Source organism: Chrysemys picta, chromosome 1 (assembly GCF_011386835.1).
Source record: "Chrysemys picta bellii isolate R12L10 chromosome 1, ASM1138683v2, whole genome shotgun sequence".
Taxonomy (NCBI): domain Eukaryota; kingdom Metazoa; phylum Chordata; order Testudines; family Emydidae; genus Chrysemys; species Chrysemys picta.
Genome location: NC_088791.1, coordinates 312,943,393 through 312,955,942, shown reverse-complemented (window position 1 = coordinate 312,955,942; position 12,550 = coordinate 312,943,393). Strand labels below are relative to the sequence as shown.

Below are 12,550 nucleotides of genomic sequence, written 5' to 3'. Positions count from 1 at the left end.
CACTCTTAATTGTGGCAATACTGATTTGTTTCATGCCTTTTTTGCTGACCGAGTGCCATGGGACATTGCTCCCTTATTATTGCTGGTGACTTCAATGAAGTACTCAATCCTGTTTTGGATAAGTCAGTGTCCTGCTCTCATAGGAATTCCAACATATATTAGGTGCTCCAATATCAAATGGCAGATTTGAGTCTAGGGATTATACTTTCTTTTCTACAGAGCACTCCACCTGATCTCATCTAGATTACTTTTTAGTAAAACTTGATTTAATCAACAACATAGTGGATTGTCATACTGGAACAATTCCTGCATCAGATCATTGATATGTACTGCTGTGTTTAGCCTTTATTAGGCGTACTTTTACTTGTCGGGTGTCTTAAACCCAGGCCCATGGGAGTGCTGAGCACTAATCTTACCCTCTGTGCCACCACACTACTAGGGGAGATGAGGGAACTACAGCTAATGCCCCATGAACAGAGGCTACCTATACCTGCTGACTCAGTGAATTAAGGTGACTAGCAGCAAACTGCTGATTGGACACCACCAGGTATAAAGCTTCCTGATCCTTGTCTGAACAACTAGTTGCTAGGCCTCTTGCTACCCAGATCCCTGAGACCAAGTCCCTGCCTCCTCACTCCTTGTCCTCGGTCCCTGCTGCTTGCTCCCTGTTCCTGCTACTATGCCTCATCCCCACGCCTGTTACCAGACTTTGTTCCTGGTTCCTGCTTCCTTGCCCTCACCTGTGCTGCTGACTCCATCTTTGACCCTTGGAATAATGTCTGACTCTGGCTTGACCCTTGGCATGGCTTCCAACTCTGACCCTGGCTCTCACCCTTGGACTGGCATCTGACTTTGACTCCACCTTGACCCTGAGTGTAGCTTCTGACCATGACCCCAGCTCCATCCCTGTCCCTGACCACTAGGTCAGACCGCTCTGTATGGGTCCTGACAGCAATTTAATACACCCTTACTCTCTTCTCCAGCATTTTTACCATATATACACCAAGAGCTTGAAAGTTTTTATGAGACTAATGCTCTGACAGCTCACTCTTCAGCAGTTCTCTGGGAAATCACCAAAGCATTTATTTGTGGGTGTCTTGTTACCTATTCCACTGTTAAAAAGAAGTGGCACAGAGCTAAATTAGACTCCCTAACTGCAGAAATTAAAAGCTCCTGCTGAGGAGTGTGTTCTGTCCCACTCTCTGGAGAAACTACAAACCTTTACTAACTTAAGTTATGAGATCAACAAACTTCACATGCAGAGGGCAGAATTTGCCGTTTTATTTAAAGCAGAATTACTAGGAATCTGGTGAAAGAAGCAGCAAACTGTTGGCTTATAAACAAACAAAAAGTGAATCAAAATTAAAGTCACTGCTATTTTTGGATACAAAATACACACAATACAACTGCCAATTAATGAACAATTAAAACATTTTTATTCTAAGTTATATTTGGCTGATTCAATGCAGATGCATTGGAAGTATTCATCAAAATTCAATATTGCTGCAGCTCTCTGACTCTCAGAAAGAGGCCTTGGAAGCCTCTCTGGAATTAAAAGTGCTGAAACTAGCAGTCAGAGAAATGAAAATTGGTAAAGCACCAAACACAGCTGAGTTTGCTATTGAATTTTGTATAAAAATTTCTGAGATCCTAATTCCCAAGTTATTGGATATGTAGCCAGGGGTAAGAATACACTCCCTCACACTTTAAGGGAGATGTCATCTCAGTCATCCCTAGGGTTACCATAGGTCTGGATTTTCCTGGACATGTCCAGCTTTTTGGGCCTCAAATCCCCGTCCGGGAGGAAATCCCAAAAAGCCGAACATGTCCGGGAAAATAGGGAGGGAGGGACCGACGGTGCTCGGCCGGGGTCCGGAGCCGCTGGGGCCGGCAGTGCTCCGCCGGAGCCGCTGGGGCCAGCAGTGTGGGGCCGGAGCCGGTGTTGCGGGGCCAGGGCCCAGGCCCGGCGGTGCTTGGCCGGGGGCGGCGGTGCGCTCGGCCGGGGGCCGGGGCCGGAGCCGCCGGGGCCGGAGCCAGCGGTGCGGGGCCCGGGGCTGGCTGTGTTCGGCTGGGGGCCGGGCTGGGGCCGGCAGTGCGGAGCCGGGGGCCGGGGTGCTCGGCCAGGGCTGGAGCCGGCGGTGCGGGGCCCGGGGCCAGCTGTGTTCGGCCGGGGGCTGGGCTGGGGACGGCCAGGGGTGCTGGGCCGGGGCCAGGCCGGGCGGTGATGGGCCGGGGGCCGGCGGTGCGGGGCCCGAGCCAAGCCGGGCAGGAGACGCCGGGGCCAGAGCCGCATCCCCCGCCCCAGCTTGCCTGCTGCTTCAGGCTTCCCGCGAATCAAATGTTCGCGGGAAGCAGGGGAGGGGGCGGAGTTGGGGCGGGGCAGGGGCGGAGTTGGGGTGGGCCCGGGGCCCGTGGAGCGTCCTCTTTTTGGACACTTAAAATATGGTAACCTAGTCATCCCCAAAGCCGGTAAGGAACCCAGGCTGGGTGGTAGCTATAGGCAGGGCCAGCTCTGGCTTTTTTGCCGCCCCAGGCAAAAAAGCCTCCCGCCGCCCCCCGCCCCCCCCCCCCCCCAGCGCGGCAGGGGAGGGCACCAAGCCCAGCCGCAGGCCGCTCTCCCCGACCGGCCAGAGTGCCGGGGGGAGGGCGGCGAGCCTGCTGTGGCTCCGCTGGCGGCCGGAGCCCCGGGAGGAGGGCGGAGAGCCCGGCCGGAGCTCCGCTCTCCCCGGTGGCCAGAGCGCCGGGAAGAGGGCGGCGAGCCCGGCCGGGGCTCCGCTCTCCCCGGCGGCCAGAGCACCGGGGGGAGGGCGGCGAGCCCACCGCGGCTCCGCTCTCCCCGGCGGCCAGAGCACCGGGGGGAGGGCGGAGTGCCGGCCGGGGCTCTGCTCTCCCCGGCGGCCGGAGCCGGACCACCGCGCCACCCCTCTCCAGGTGCCGCCCCAAGCACAAGCTTGGTGGGCTGGTGCCTGGAGCCGGCCCTGGCTATAGGCCAATATCATTTATCAATTTTGATGTGAAAATGTTGGCTAAATCCCTTCTGAAAAGGCTTGATAAAATCCTATCCCAAATTATTCATGTCAGTCAAGTGGGGTTTATCCATCACTGACATGGATCTGACAATATGTGCCAAATGACTGACATCATTGCAGGTTCAAGGGAGTCAAAGGAACCTCTTGCTGCCCCTTCCTTGGCATAGAGAAGGCATGAGACAGTGTATCCTGTGATTACCTCTTTTGCATGCTTGCTACCTTCAGATTTGGTAGTCAATTTATCTCCTGGATTAAACTTCTTTATATGAATCCCCCTTCCAGGATGGTTACCAATGGCATTATACAATTCCCACTTCACAGGGTATGAGACAGGTTGCCCCCTCTCACGTCTGCCGTTTGTCCTAGCCCTAGATTTGCTATCCATGCAAATCAACACATGCATGGCACCAGAATAAGCCAAACAGAACACAAGATCATGTTTTATGCTGATGATGCTCTTATTCTTGTATCTAAACCTGAAGAATCTGTTCCTAATCTATTAAATCTAATTAGTGAATTTGGACATCTGCCCATAGAGGAATCTATGATTGAAATTTTAGGTGGCAACCCCACCTTACGAAATATTCAGGGATAGTAATCCCCAATGAGATGGAGAATCTGGTCAAAATTACTCTAGAACGCATTTTAGAAATTTGGGCAGGGGATGCGAAGGGAGGGGGTGCAGGTTCTGGGAGGCAGTTTGGGGATGGGAGGGGTGCAGAGGGAGGGTGTGCAGGGGGGAGGGATGTGGGGTGTGGCTGCAGATGAGGGGTTTGGGGTGTGGGAGAGGCTCAAGGCGACAGTAGGAGTGTGGGGGGTGAGGGCTCTGTCTGGGGCTGGGGGGGTTGGAGTGTTAGAGAGGCTCAGGGCTGGGCAGAGGGTTGGAGTGCAGGGGGATGAGGACTCTGGCTGGGACTGGGGATAAGGTGTTTGGGGTGCTGGAGGGGCTCAGGGCTAGGGTAGAGGGTTGAGGGTGCGGTGGGGGTGTGAAAGCTCTGTCTGAGGGTGTGGGCTGTGGGGTGGGGCAGGGCTGGGGATGAGTTTGGGGTGCAGGCAGGCTGCTCCAGGACAGGGGCCAGAGAGGAGGACTCCCCCCCAGCCCTTTCCCTGCTGGCAGCAGCAAGCTCTGGGAGAGAAGCCCCCCTTTCTTGCCCCCCCCAGCAACACACTCACCCCCACCACTGTCACTGCATGTGCTCCTAGGGCCCCTCTCAGGTCCAGGAATCTCCCGCACTTTCCCCGTGGTGGGTGCCGGGGGGTGCTGTGTGCACCTCCTCCCCTGCTGTTGCCCCTGACTGTAGCCTCACTGTGGGTGAGGGATGGGGCTGCCTCCTTGCCCAGCATGAGGCAGGAGCGGTGACTGCGGGTGGGGGGGGGGGGGGGGGCTGTGTTGCTGGAGGGACCCGCCGGAAAAGGGAAAGGTCTCAGGTGGAAGGGCACTCTCAGAGTCAGTCTGCCCTGGCAGTCGCGATGGGGGGCACTAGGACTCCGCTGAGAGGCAGCATGGAACTGCACAGAAGAGACAGTGATTCTCTGCTCTGGGGTCCCAGAAAGGCGAGCAGGGGCAGCAAGAGAGGGCTGGGGGACACTCAGGGAAGGTGTAGGGGGGGTGGCAGGTGGGGCCGGGGGGGGCACCCAGTCCCAAATATTGGTGGAGCTGGGCTCCTGGGCTCTGAATATTGCTGATGCCCGGGCACCACGTGGGAATATAACTCGCCGCCTATGACAGCTTATTAACTTAACTGGGGTAACATGCTTCCCTTCAAGCGCAACACTGAGTTAATTTATTGTAAAAATAAAACAAGTTTATTAACCAAAGGGCACAGGTTAAGTGATACCACGTAGAAGAAATAAAGTTCGAAAAGGTTAAAAGCCAACAAAAGTAAAAATACGCTTTCTAATGGCTAACACTTAACATAACTACAGTCTTTGTTCAAGATAATTTCCTTGCTAGTCTTCCATTCCCAGAGACTTCAGCCCCATTGTTTGAAGGACCCATCTTTCTCAGTTTTCAAGAGCTCTGGTGTTTCATGTCTGTCTAGTGATGGATGGCTTCTCTCTCTTTATATTATCTTCCCAAACCCACTGTTTTGTCCCCAGACTCAGGATGACCTCATGCTGTTCTTCCCTTCTTGTAGATTTCCCATCCCCCTGATGATTCATATGTAAATTGGGCTTCCATTGTTTTTGATCACTGTGTCAGGGTGAACTAGGTCCGAGGCCCTGCATCACCCAGCCGCAGAATAGAGCAGCGAGAAGTCCTCAAGGCAGCCTAGAGTGGCTGCAGAAGAGCAGCCAATCCAAGGGGCTGCTGAAGCAACCAATAAGGGGCCAGAAGGGCCGGATAAAAGGCAAGCAGCAGAGTAAAGCCTTTAGTTGCTGTGTGGTGCTTGAGGAGGGAGGATTAGGTACCTGGCTGACTAGATGAGCAGTGGGCTATGGGCAGCTCATTGCAAAGAGGTCACTATGCAGAACTGAGCCCAGGGAAGACTGCTAAAGACCAGGTGCCTTGCTGGCTGGATAGAGTAATGACAGGACCGTGAAAAGGTCAGTGTGGGCAGGCTGAGCCCAGGGGGACTGAACTCAGGACCTGGCCAGACCAGGTGAGGGTACTGAGTTGGACCCTGCAGGTCTGATTGCAGACTGAACCCAGGGACTGCTGCTGAAAAGGACACCAGCTGAGGGTACTGAGATGGGTCCCTGCTGGGTGTCTGAAGAAGGCAGTGCCTCTGGGAAGGAGCCTTAGAGCTATGGCCCCATACCAGGGCTGAGAAAGATCTTGGACTGTATACCCTGGAAGGGGGGACAGTGTGTGTGGCTTGGCTGGAGGGCTGAGCTGCTGACCACTGGCTGAGTGAACCAGTGGTTGGGGGAGAGAGGAGGTGGTGCTTGTGAGAGGCAGGTGCCACCCTGATGTAAGACCAAAAAAGAAAAAGCCTAACACACCTAACTGAGATAAAGGGGGTCATCCATGAGAGATGGGTGCCCCCCCCTGTGAAAAGAACTGTTTGCTGGCACTATGCCCCAGAGAAGAGGGGTCACGCATGAGAGGCAAGTGCTGACCCCGTTACAGTAACATCTTGCTTAACTTCATTGAAGACTGGTAGATAGTGAGTATGTCAGGCCTGACAAAAGCTGCTGATGTGGAATAATGAGCCACAAATGGGCCTCTGTCTCTCAGCTCCCAGTTACTAATTCTTCATTTTATTTTAGGAAAATTAACAATTAAAAAATATATATTTTTTCCTGGAAGGTGGGAGACCAAGACTGGTTTTGTGTAAATTATGGTTCCGAATCACATTTAGACGTTTCCATTTCCTCAACTTTCAGCATTTTCATACAGGCTTTATCCTTAGCCAGGCAGCCCTGTGGCTCCAAAACATAGCGGAGCAGACCACTCCCTGGCTGCTGGTAGAACAGGTGTTGATCCATCCCCTCCCATTGGCAGGAATACTGGCTTCAGCCTATTACCATTTTGATGGTAAAATGTCCCCTGCAGTATTGGCTACTAGATAAACATGGCCCAGTTTGCATAGAAAATTTGAATTCCATCCCTTCTCACATATTGATACTGTATTTTTGGGCAACACATTTTTTAAAACTGGCAAGAAACCATTACTGTAGAGAGAGTGGATGGATAAGGGGATAATATGGGTTTCTCAGTTGATCTCAGAGGATCAGTTTCTGCCATTCCAAGCACTCCCATGATAATACAACTACCTGGTCCAGCTGCATGGCATTACCTGCAGCTTAAGCATCTGTTGAAGGACATATTTGGTCCCGATGCACTGGGAGCACCAGAGACTCCAAAATTGTTGCTGATGTGAAGAGAGCTCCATAGGGTCAGCCAAGCAGCTGAAGCCTGTTATGAATTCCTGGCTGAAAAGAATCTCCCTAATTTAGATTATCTGTTCCAGGCCTCGAACGCATATTTGTATATATCTCAAATCTTAGCCAATGGGGAGTTGCCTGGCAACACATTAATAACTCTACTATTGATCTACAATTAAGGCTGATCCAGCAGAAAATTTTATTTTGTTCACTCTTGTTCACTCCCACAATTACAGAGCATGGGCTTTGCCAAAACAAACCGCTGCTGGAGATGTGGGTCTCCTGGAGCCATGCTGGCTTCACATGTTTTGGGACTATCCCAGGATACAATACTTTAGCTAACAGTGGGCAGGAGGATTAATATGATAATGGATACCTCCTTAAAATTAAGTTCTCAGGATTACGTTCTGGGACATATCCCATCATCCTGGAAACTCTCCAACTCATGGAAAGCTTGGTTCTCTTGACCACCACTTGTAACCAAATGATTTATATTGCTTAGATGGGAGAGCAGACTGCCTCCAGTGATAGAAGTGTGGCTCAGTGACTTGGAGTGACCTGGCAACTAAACAGCAGGTAACATTTTGGAGATGCCACCTCAGACAAATTTAAAAGATTTAGTCTAATTTTTTAGAAAACTTTGATTAATCCCTAGCAGCTGGAAACTGAGCTATTGCTCTCCTTTCCCCTCCCTCTCCTCCTTCCTTCCTTTCCCTCCCTTCCCATTTCTGTATCTTTTTGTTGTAGTAATACTGGTTGCTTTCTCCCCATATTGTGTTAAAGTTTTGTCAATAATATATAAAGTATGCTTGGATCCATAGAGCATTGAGGCTGAAGGGAAAATTACTTAAAATTTTATCTTATGGTTTTGGGATGAAATAATCAAGATATAAGCACTCGACACCTCAAACAAACATACTTTATGCAACTTTTATTATATTACTTTGAAGATATAAAAATATAGTTTGGGGAAAACATGCCTGGGCTTTCATCATTTGTAAACAAATGCCACATGCTGGCAAGCTAGATAGATGCCTTTGTTAAGGTAGTTAATCTAAATCAGTGTTTTTTAAACTTTATTTGTATACAGTATTTTAATGGAGAAAACTAGAGTGATGGACCTGATACATCCCTCACGTAAATCAGTCCAAGGGGAGTTTAAATGTTTTTCACAGAAATCAATGAAAGACAAATGTAATAACTTCTGAACTACAATTAACATCCACCAGGATCTCCAAGCAGGACAATATGAATAATCATAACTCAAGAAGTGTCTCCTGGCTCAGAATCTATAAGGAAAGCATGTTTTAGGGAAGAGCAAAAGGTCTGTCCTAAAGAAACTCCTCACCCACAGCTTCAGGTACTTGGAAGACAAAAGAAATGGTATTTATTATCATTTGAGCATCTCTCACCACAGAAAAATTCCTCAAAGGAGTCTGAATAGAAAGAGCTATAGTAGGACTTAAAGCTCATTCAGCAATGAACTTAAGCACGTGCTTAAGCAATGTCTATGGATTAATTACACCAGTGGATATACTTAACTCAGAGTCAGAACAAAACTGCAAACTAAATATACAGTAAAAAGCTATACAAATAAATGACATTTTCTGTTTATATTTCTTTGAAATACAAGTCCATCCCTGTTCAGCAAAATATTTAGACACATGTTTAAGTGTCTTCTGGAACTAGGGATTAAATTCACTGATATTTAATTTCTTTTGTTGAACATTTTTGAATATGTGCTTTATTGGGATCCATCCACCCATGAAAGGGCAGTTTCTTTAAGTCACACATAACGGACTCCCATTTATGAAAATATAGACTTGGTCAGTTTAAATAGTTACCTCATGAAGAGGTGTCCCAAGATACATAGCTAAGAGACTGTAAGGATGTGTATGTACCATTTCTTCATATTCATTGTAGGAAGCCAGGCAAGACAGGCTGGAGGAAGATTCTAGAAGCTCTGCTGAGAAATAAAGCAAAAAACAGCATACTTAGGGATACTTCTTTATTTATTCTATTACAGTTCCTTGTTCACCATTAGAAAATTAGTATTCTTTTCCATGGTCACCAACATGGTGTCAGTACTTCTTGAAATATCCATAAAGAATTTTTAAACGAACATAAGCTTTTTACCCCTTTTGAAGGTTTCTTAAAGGAGTAGCAATGTGGCCAAAAGAGCTAATGTGATCCTGGGATGGACAAACAGCGGAACATCGAGTAAGACTAGAGAGGTTATTTTATCTCTGTATTTGGCATGGGTATAACTGCTGCTGGAATACTGCATCCAGCTCTGGTGCCTTCAATGCAAGAAGGATGTTGGTAAAGTGGAGAGGGTTCAGAGAAGAGCCATGAGAATCCTAAAAGGATTAGAAAACATGCCTTATACTGATAGATGGAGCTCTTTGAGTCTATTTAGCTTAACAAAGAGCGGGTTAAAGGGTGACTTGATTAGTCTATAAATATCTACATGGTAACAAATATTTAAAAATGAGCTCTTTCGTCTAGCAGAGAAAGACTACAATGATTGGAAACTGAAGCTAGACAAATTCAGACTGGAAATAAGGTGTACATTTTAGATAGTTTGGGTAATTAACCATTGGAACCATTTACCAAGGATCATGGTGCAGTCTCCATGCCTGACTATTTGAAAATCAAGATTGGATACATTTTTAAAAGATAAATTCTATGAATTATTTTGAGAAAGTTCTATGGCCTGTTTTATACAGGAGGTCAGAGAGGTGATCACAATGGCCATTCTGGCCTTGGAATCTATGAAAATATTTGATATTCGGTCCCACCCAGAACCGTGCACATAGAGGATGTGAAAAAATAAAAATAATGGAGGGAAATGGTATCTTAACTTTTTTGAACCTCAGAAATGGTTTGCTTCAATTTTGCGGCAAAAGCTGGGTCACTTTTTTTTAATTTCACCAGTGTTCATTGTACTGAGTAAGGACAAAATGTTAAGTTGAATATTCAGTCAAAAATTGCAATCTATATATTCTGCAAGATGGCTGCTCCTACTTTTGGATCTCTGTCACTGGCTGACTAGGTCACAAGATATTATACTAAAACTTGTAATTTTGAGTTTGAACTCAAAATTCTCTCCTTGTTGTCCCTTTTCGGTAGCTGTTTCATTTCAGTCTGAATCACAGAGGCAACACAAATGTTATCTCAGTGATCTTTTTTTTTACTTGCAATATAACATGTTATTCTTTGTATTGCTAATTGAAATTTAAGAAAAGATTTATACAAAGGAATGAAACAATATTAAATGCACAATAAAAATAAAAAAATAAAACGAGAAGCTTGTAAGGTAATCATCAGGACTGACCTATAAAGTAAAAACTATATTTAGGTCCTAATGAAAGGCCTAAGGCAAAGTATATTGAAGTCAGACAGGCCTAAGGTATTTGCTGTTATCTACAAACTCACTCACAAATCCTGTTGATATAGATAAGCATCATAAATGCCTAGATAAATAGCGAGGCAGACAGATTGATTCACAACAGCCATGTGTACGAAATAGGTCTCTTCTTCTGCTGCTGCTGAAAGAAAGGTAAGTGGAATTCCTCTACAGGCACACCACTGTAATAACTGCAGATATTCTCACTGCCCTGCCACTTCAGCATCAGTTACATGGAGCTCAGTTATTTCACCATGTTTCTAAGGCGGGGTAGGCAACCTATGGCACGCGTGCCGAAGGCGGCACGTGAGCTGATTTTTAGTGACACTCACACTGCCCGGGTCCTGGCCACCGGTCTGGGGGGCTCTGCATTTTAATTTAACTTTAAATTAAGCTTCTTAAACATTCTAAAAACCTTATTTACTTTACATACAACAATAGTTGAGTTATATATTATAGACTTATAGAAAGAGACCTTCAAAAAACATTAAAATGTATTACTGGCACACAAAACCTTAAATTAGAGTGAATAAATGAAGACTCGGCACAGCGCTTCTGAAAGGTTGCCAAACCTGTTCTAAGGTTTCCTTTACAACTTCATGAGCTAAAAACTTCTGTAGCCCATTCAATGAAAGTTCAGATTCTGGAGAAGCTGATGGCACTGACTGTACTCACCTGAGAAAGTTGTCTACTGTATCTTCAACAAATAGCTCTCACAAAATTATTGATATACTGGGCCAGTAAAAAGTTATTTCTAAATCCTCCTGATTACCTTTGAAAAAAACACTTATTTGTATGCTTTCCTCTTTCTGCCAAACCAGGCATTCTGGACAGCTCCTCTAACCCTTTCTTAAGGTAAAATGATATATGCCCTACTAGATTATGCTCCTGAGCTACTAATTACAAAGAGCAAATAGGAAAATAGTTTTTGTCCCTACAATGGTCCAAAATCAGAAATTATTGTTGTGGCATTTGATGTAGGGGAGGATTATCTTTTGTACAATACAAATCCTGTGGCAATTTTGTCCTCGCTGTTGGGAAATAATTCAAACAATTCATGCTGAAAGTACCTTATCATATTAAACAAAATAACTGCACCTGTGATGTGTGCATTTGTCCCAATCAGTAATCTATACAAAACCAAATATATTAGCAAAATATTTACTATTATGTTTCTAGTAGTTAGGGTAATATAAATATAAATTTTACACACCACATTATGTTTAAGACTATAACTACTTATAATTACCATAGCAAAATATTAATGTAGTATTTTGCATTTTTTATTTTTGGTTTTGTTTGATATAAAATGATTTTTCTTAGCATTTTTTATTTTGCAGTACAAGGAAACAAGGGTGAATGGAGGAATGCCATTTACTTCATGGCATTATATCACTTTTCCTTTCCCTGCCCCTCAAACATCAAGACACAGATGTCAAACTGTGAAAATCTTTTCCCTCAATGGCATTTACCTCCAGACAAGGCCAGTGCAAGGAAGTTTTGCACCCTAGACGAAACTTCCATCTTACGCCACCACCCCAGCCCAGCGGCAGCTCCCCGCCCTGAGGCGCCCCCTCCCCCCCCCCCCGACAGCAGCCCCCCTCCCCGGGGAGCTGTGCGGCAGCTCCCCATCCCAGCTCACCTCTGCTCTGCCTCCACCCCGAGTGTGCGGTCGCCGCTCCACTTCTCCCGCCTCCCAGGCTTGCAGCACCAATCAGCTGTTTGGCGCCGCAAGCCTGGGAGGGGAGGAGAATTAGAGCGGGGGCGGCATGCTCGGGAAGGAGGCAGAGCAGAGGTGAGCTGGGGTGAGGAGCTGCTGTACGGCTCCCTGGGCCGGAGGGGTGGGGAGCTGCCGCGGGGGTGCCTCAGGGTGGGGGGGGAGGAGCTGTCGCAGGGCTCCCCACGCCAGCTCACCTCTGCTATGCCCCCTCCCCGAGCACGCCATCGCTGCTCCACTTCTCCCACCTCCCAGACCAATCAGCTGTTTGGCGCCACAAGCCTGGGAGGGGAGAAGTGGAGCGGCGACCGCGCGCTCGGGGAGGGGGCATAGGAACGCTGTAAAAAAAATTGGGGGCACCGCTTTTTGGCGCCCCCAAATCTTGGCACCCTAGGCAACCGCCTAGTTTGCCTAAATGGTAACACTGGCCCTGCCGCCAGAGGTTCCTGGCAGTATTATGCTTACAGCTTTGCAGTTACCTCCAGCTTTATCACGACTGGGCTGCTAACTGGCAGCGAATGATGTTTTGTCCCCCTGAGCATTATTTTCTTTAACAATGGAATG

The 12,550-nt window shown here is 47.4% G+C and overlaps 1 long non-coding RNA gene across 1 annotated transcript in view; it reads right to left on the bottom strand.

The window, feature by feature from the left end:
• The window catches only part of LOC122172430 (uncharacterized), a 79,382-nt gene that overhangs the window by 41,718 nt on the left and 25,114 nt on the right, over positions 1-12,550 (bottom strand). The window contains exon 2 of the long non-coding RNA XR_006172764.2: positions 8,705-8,823. This is a non-coding gene — a long non-coding RNA (uncharacterized LOC122172430). The remainder of the gene's footprint in view (positions 1-8,704; positions 8,824-12,550) is intronic.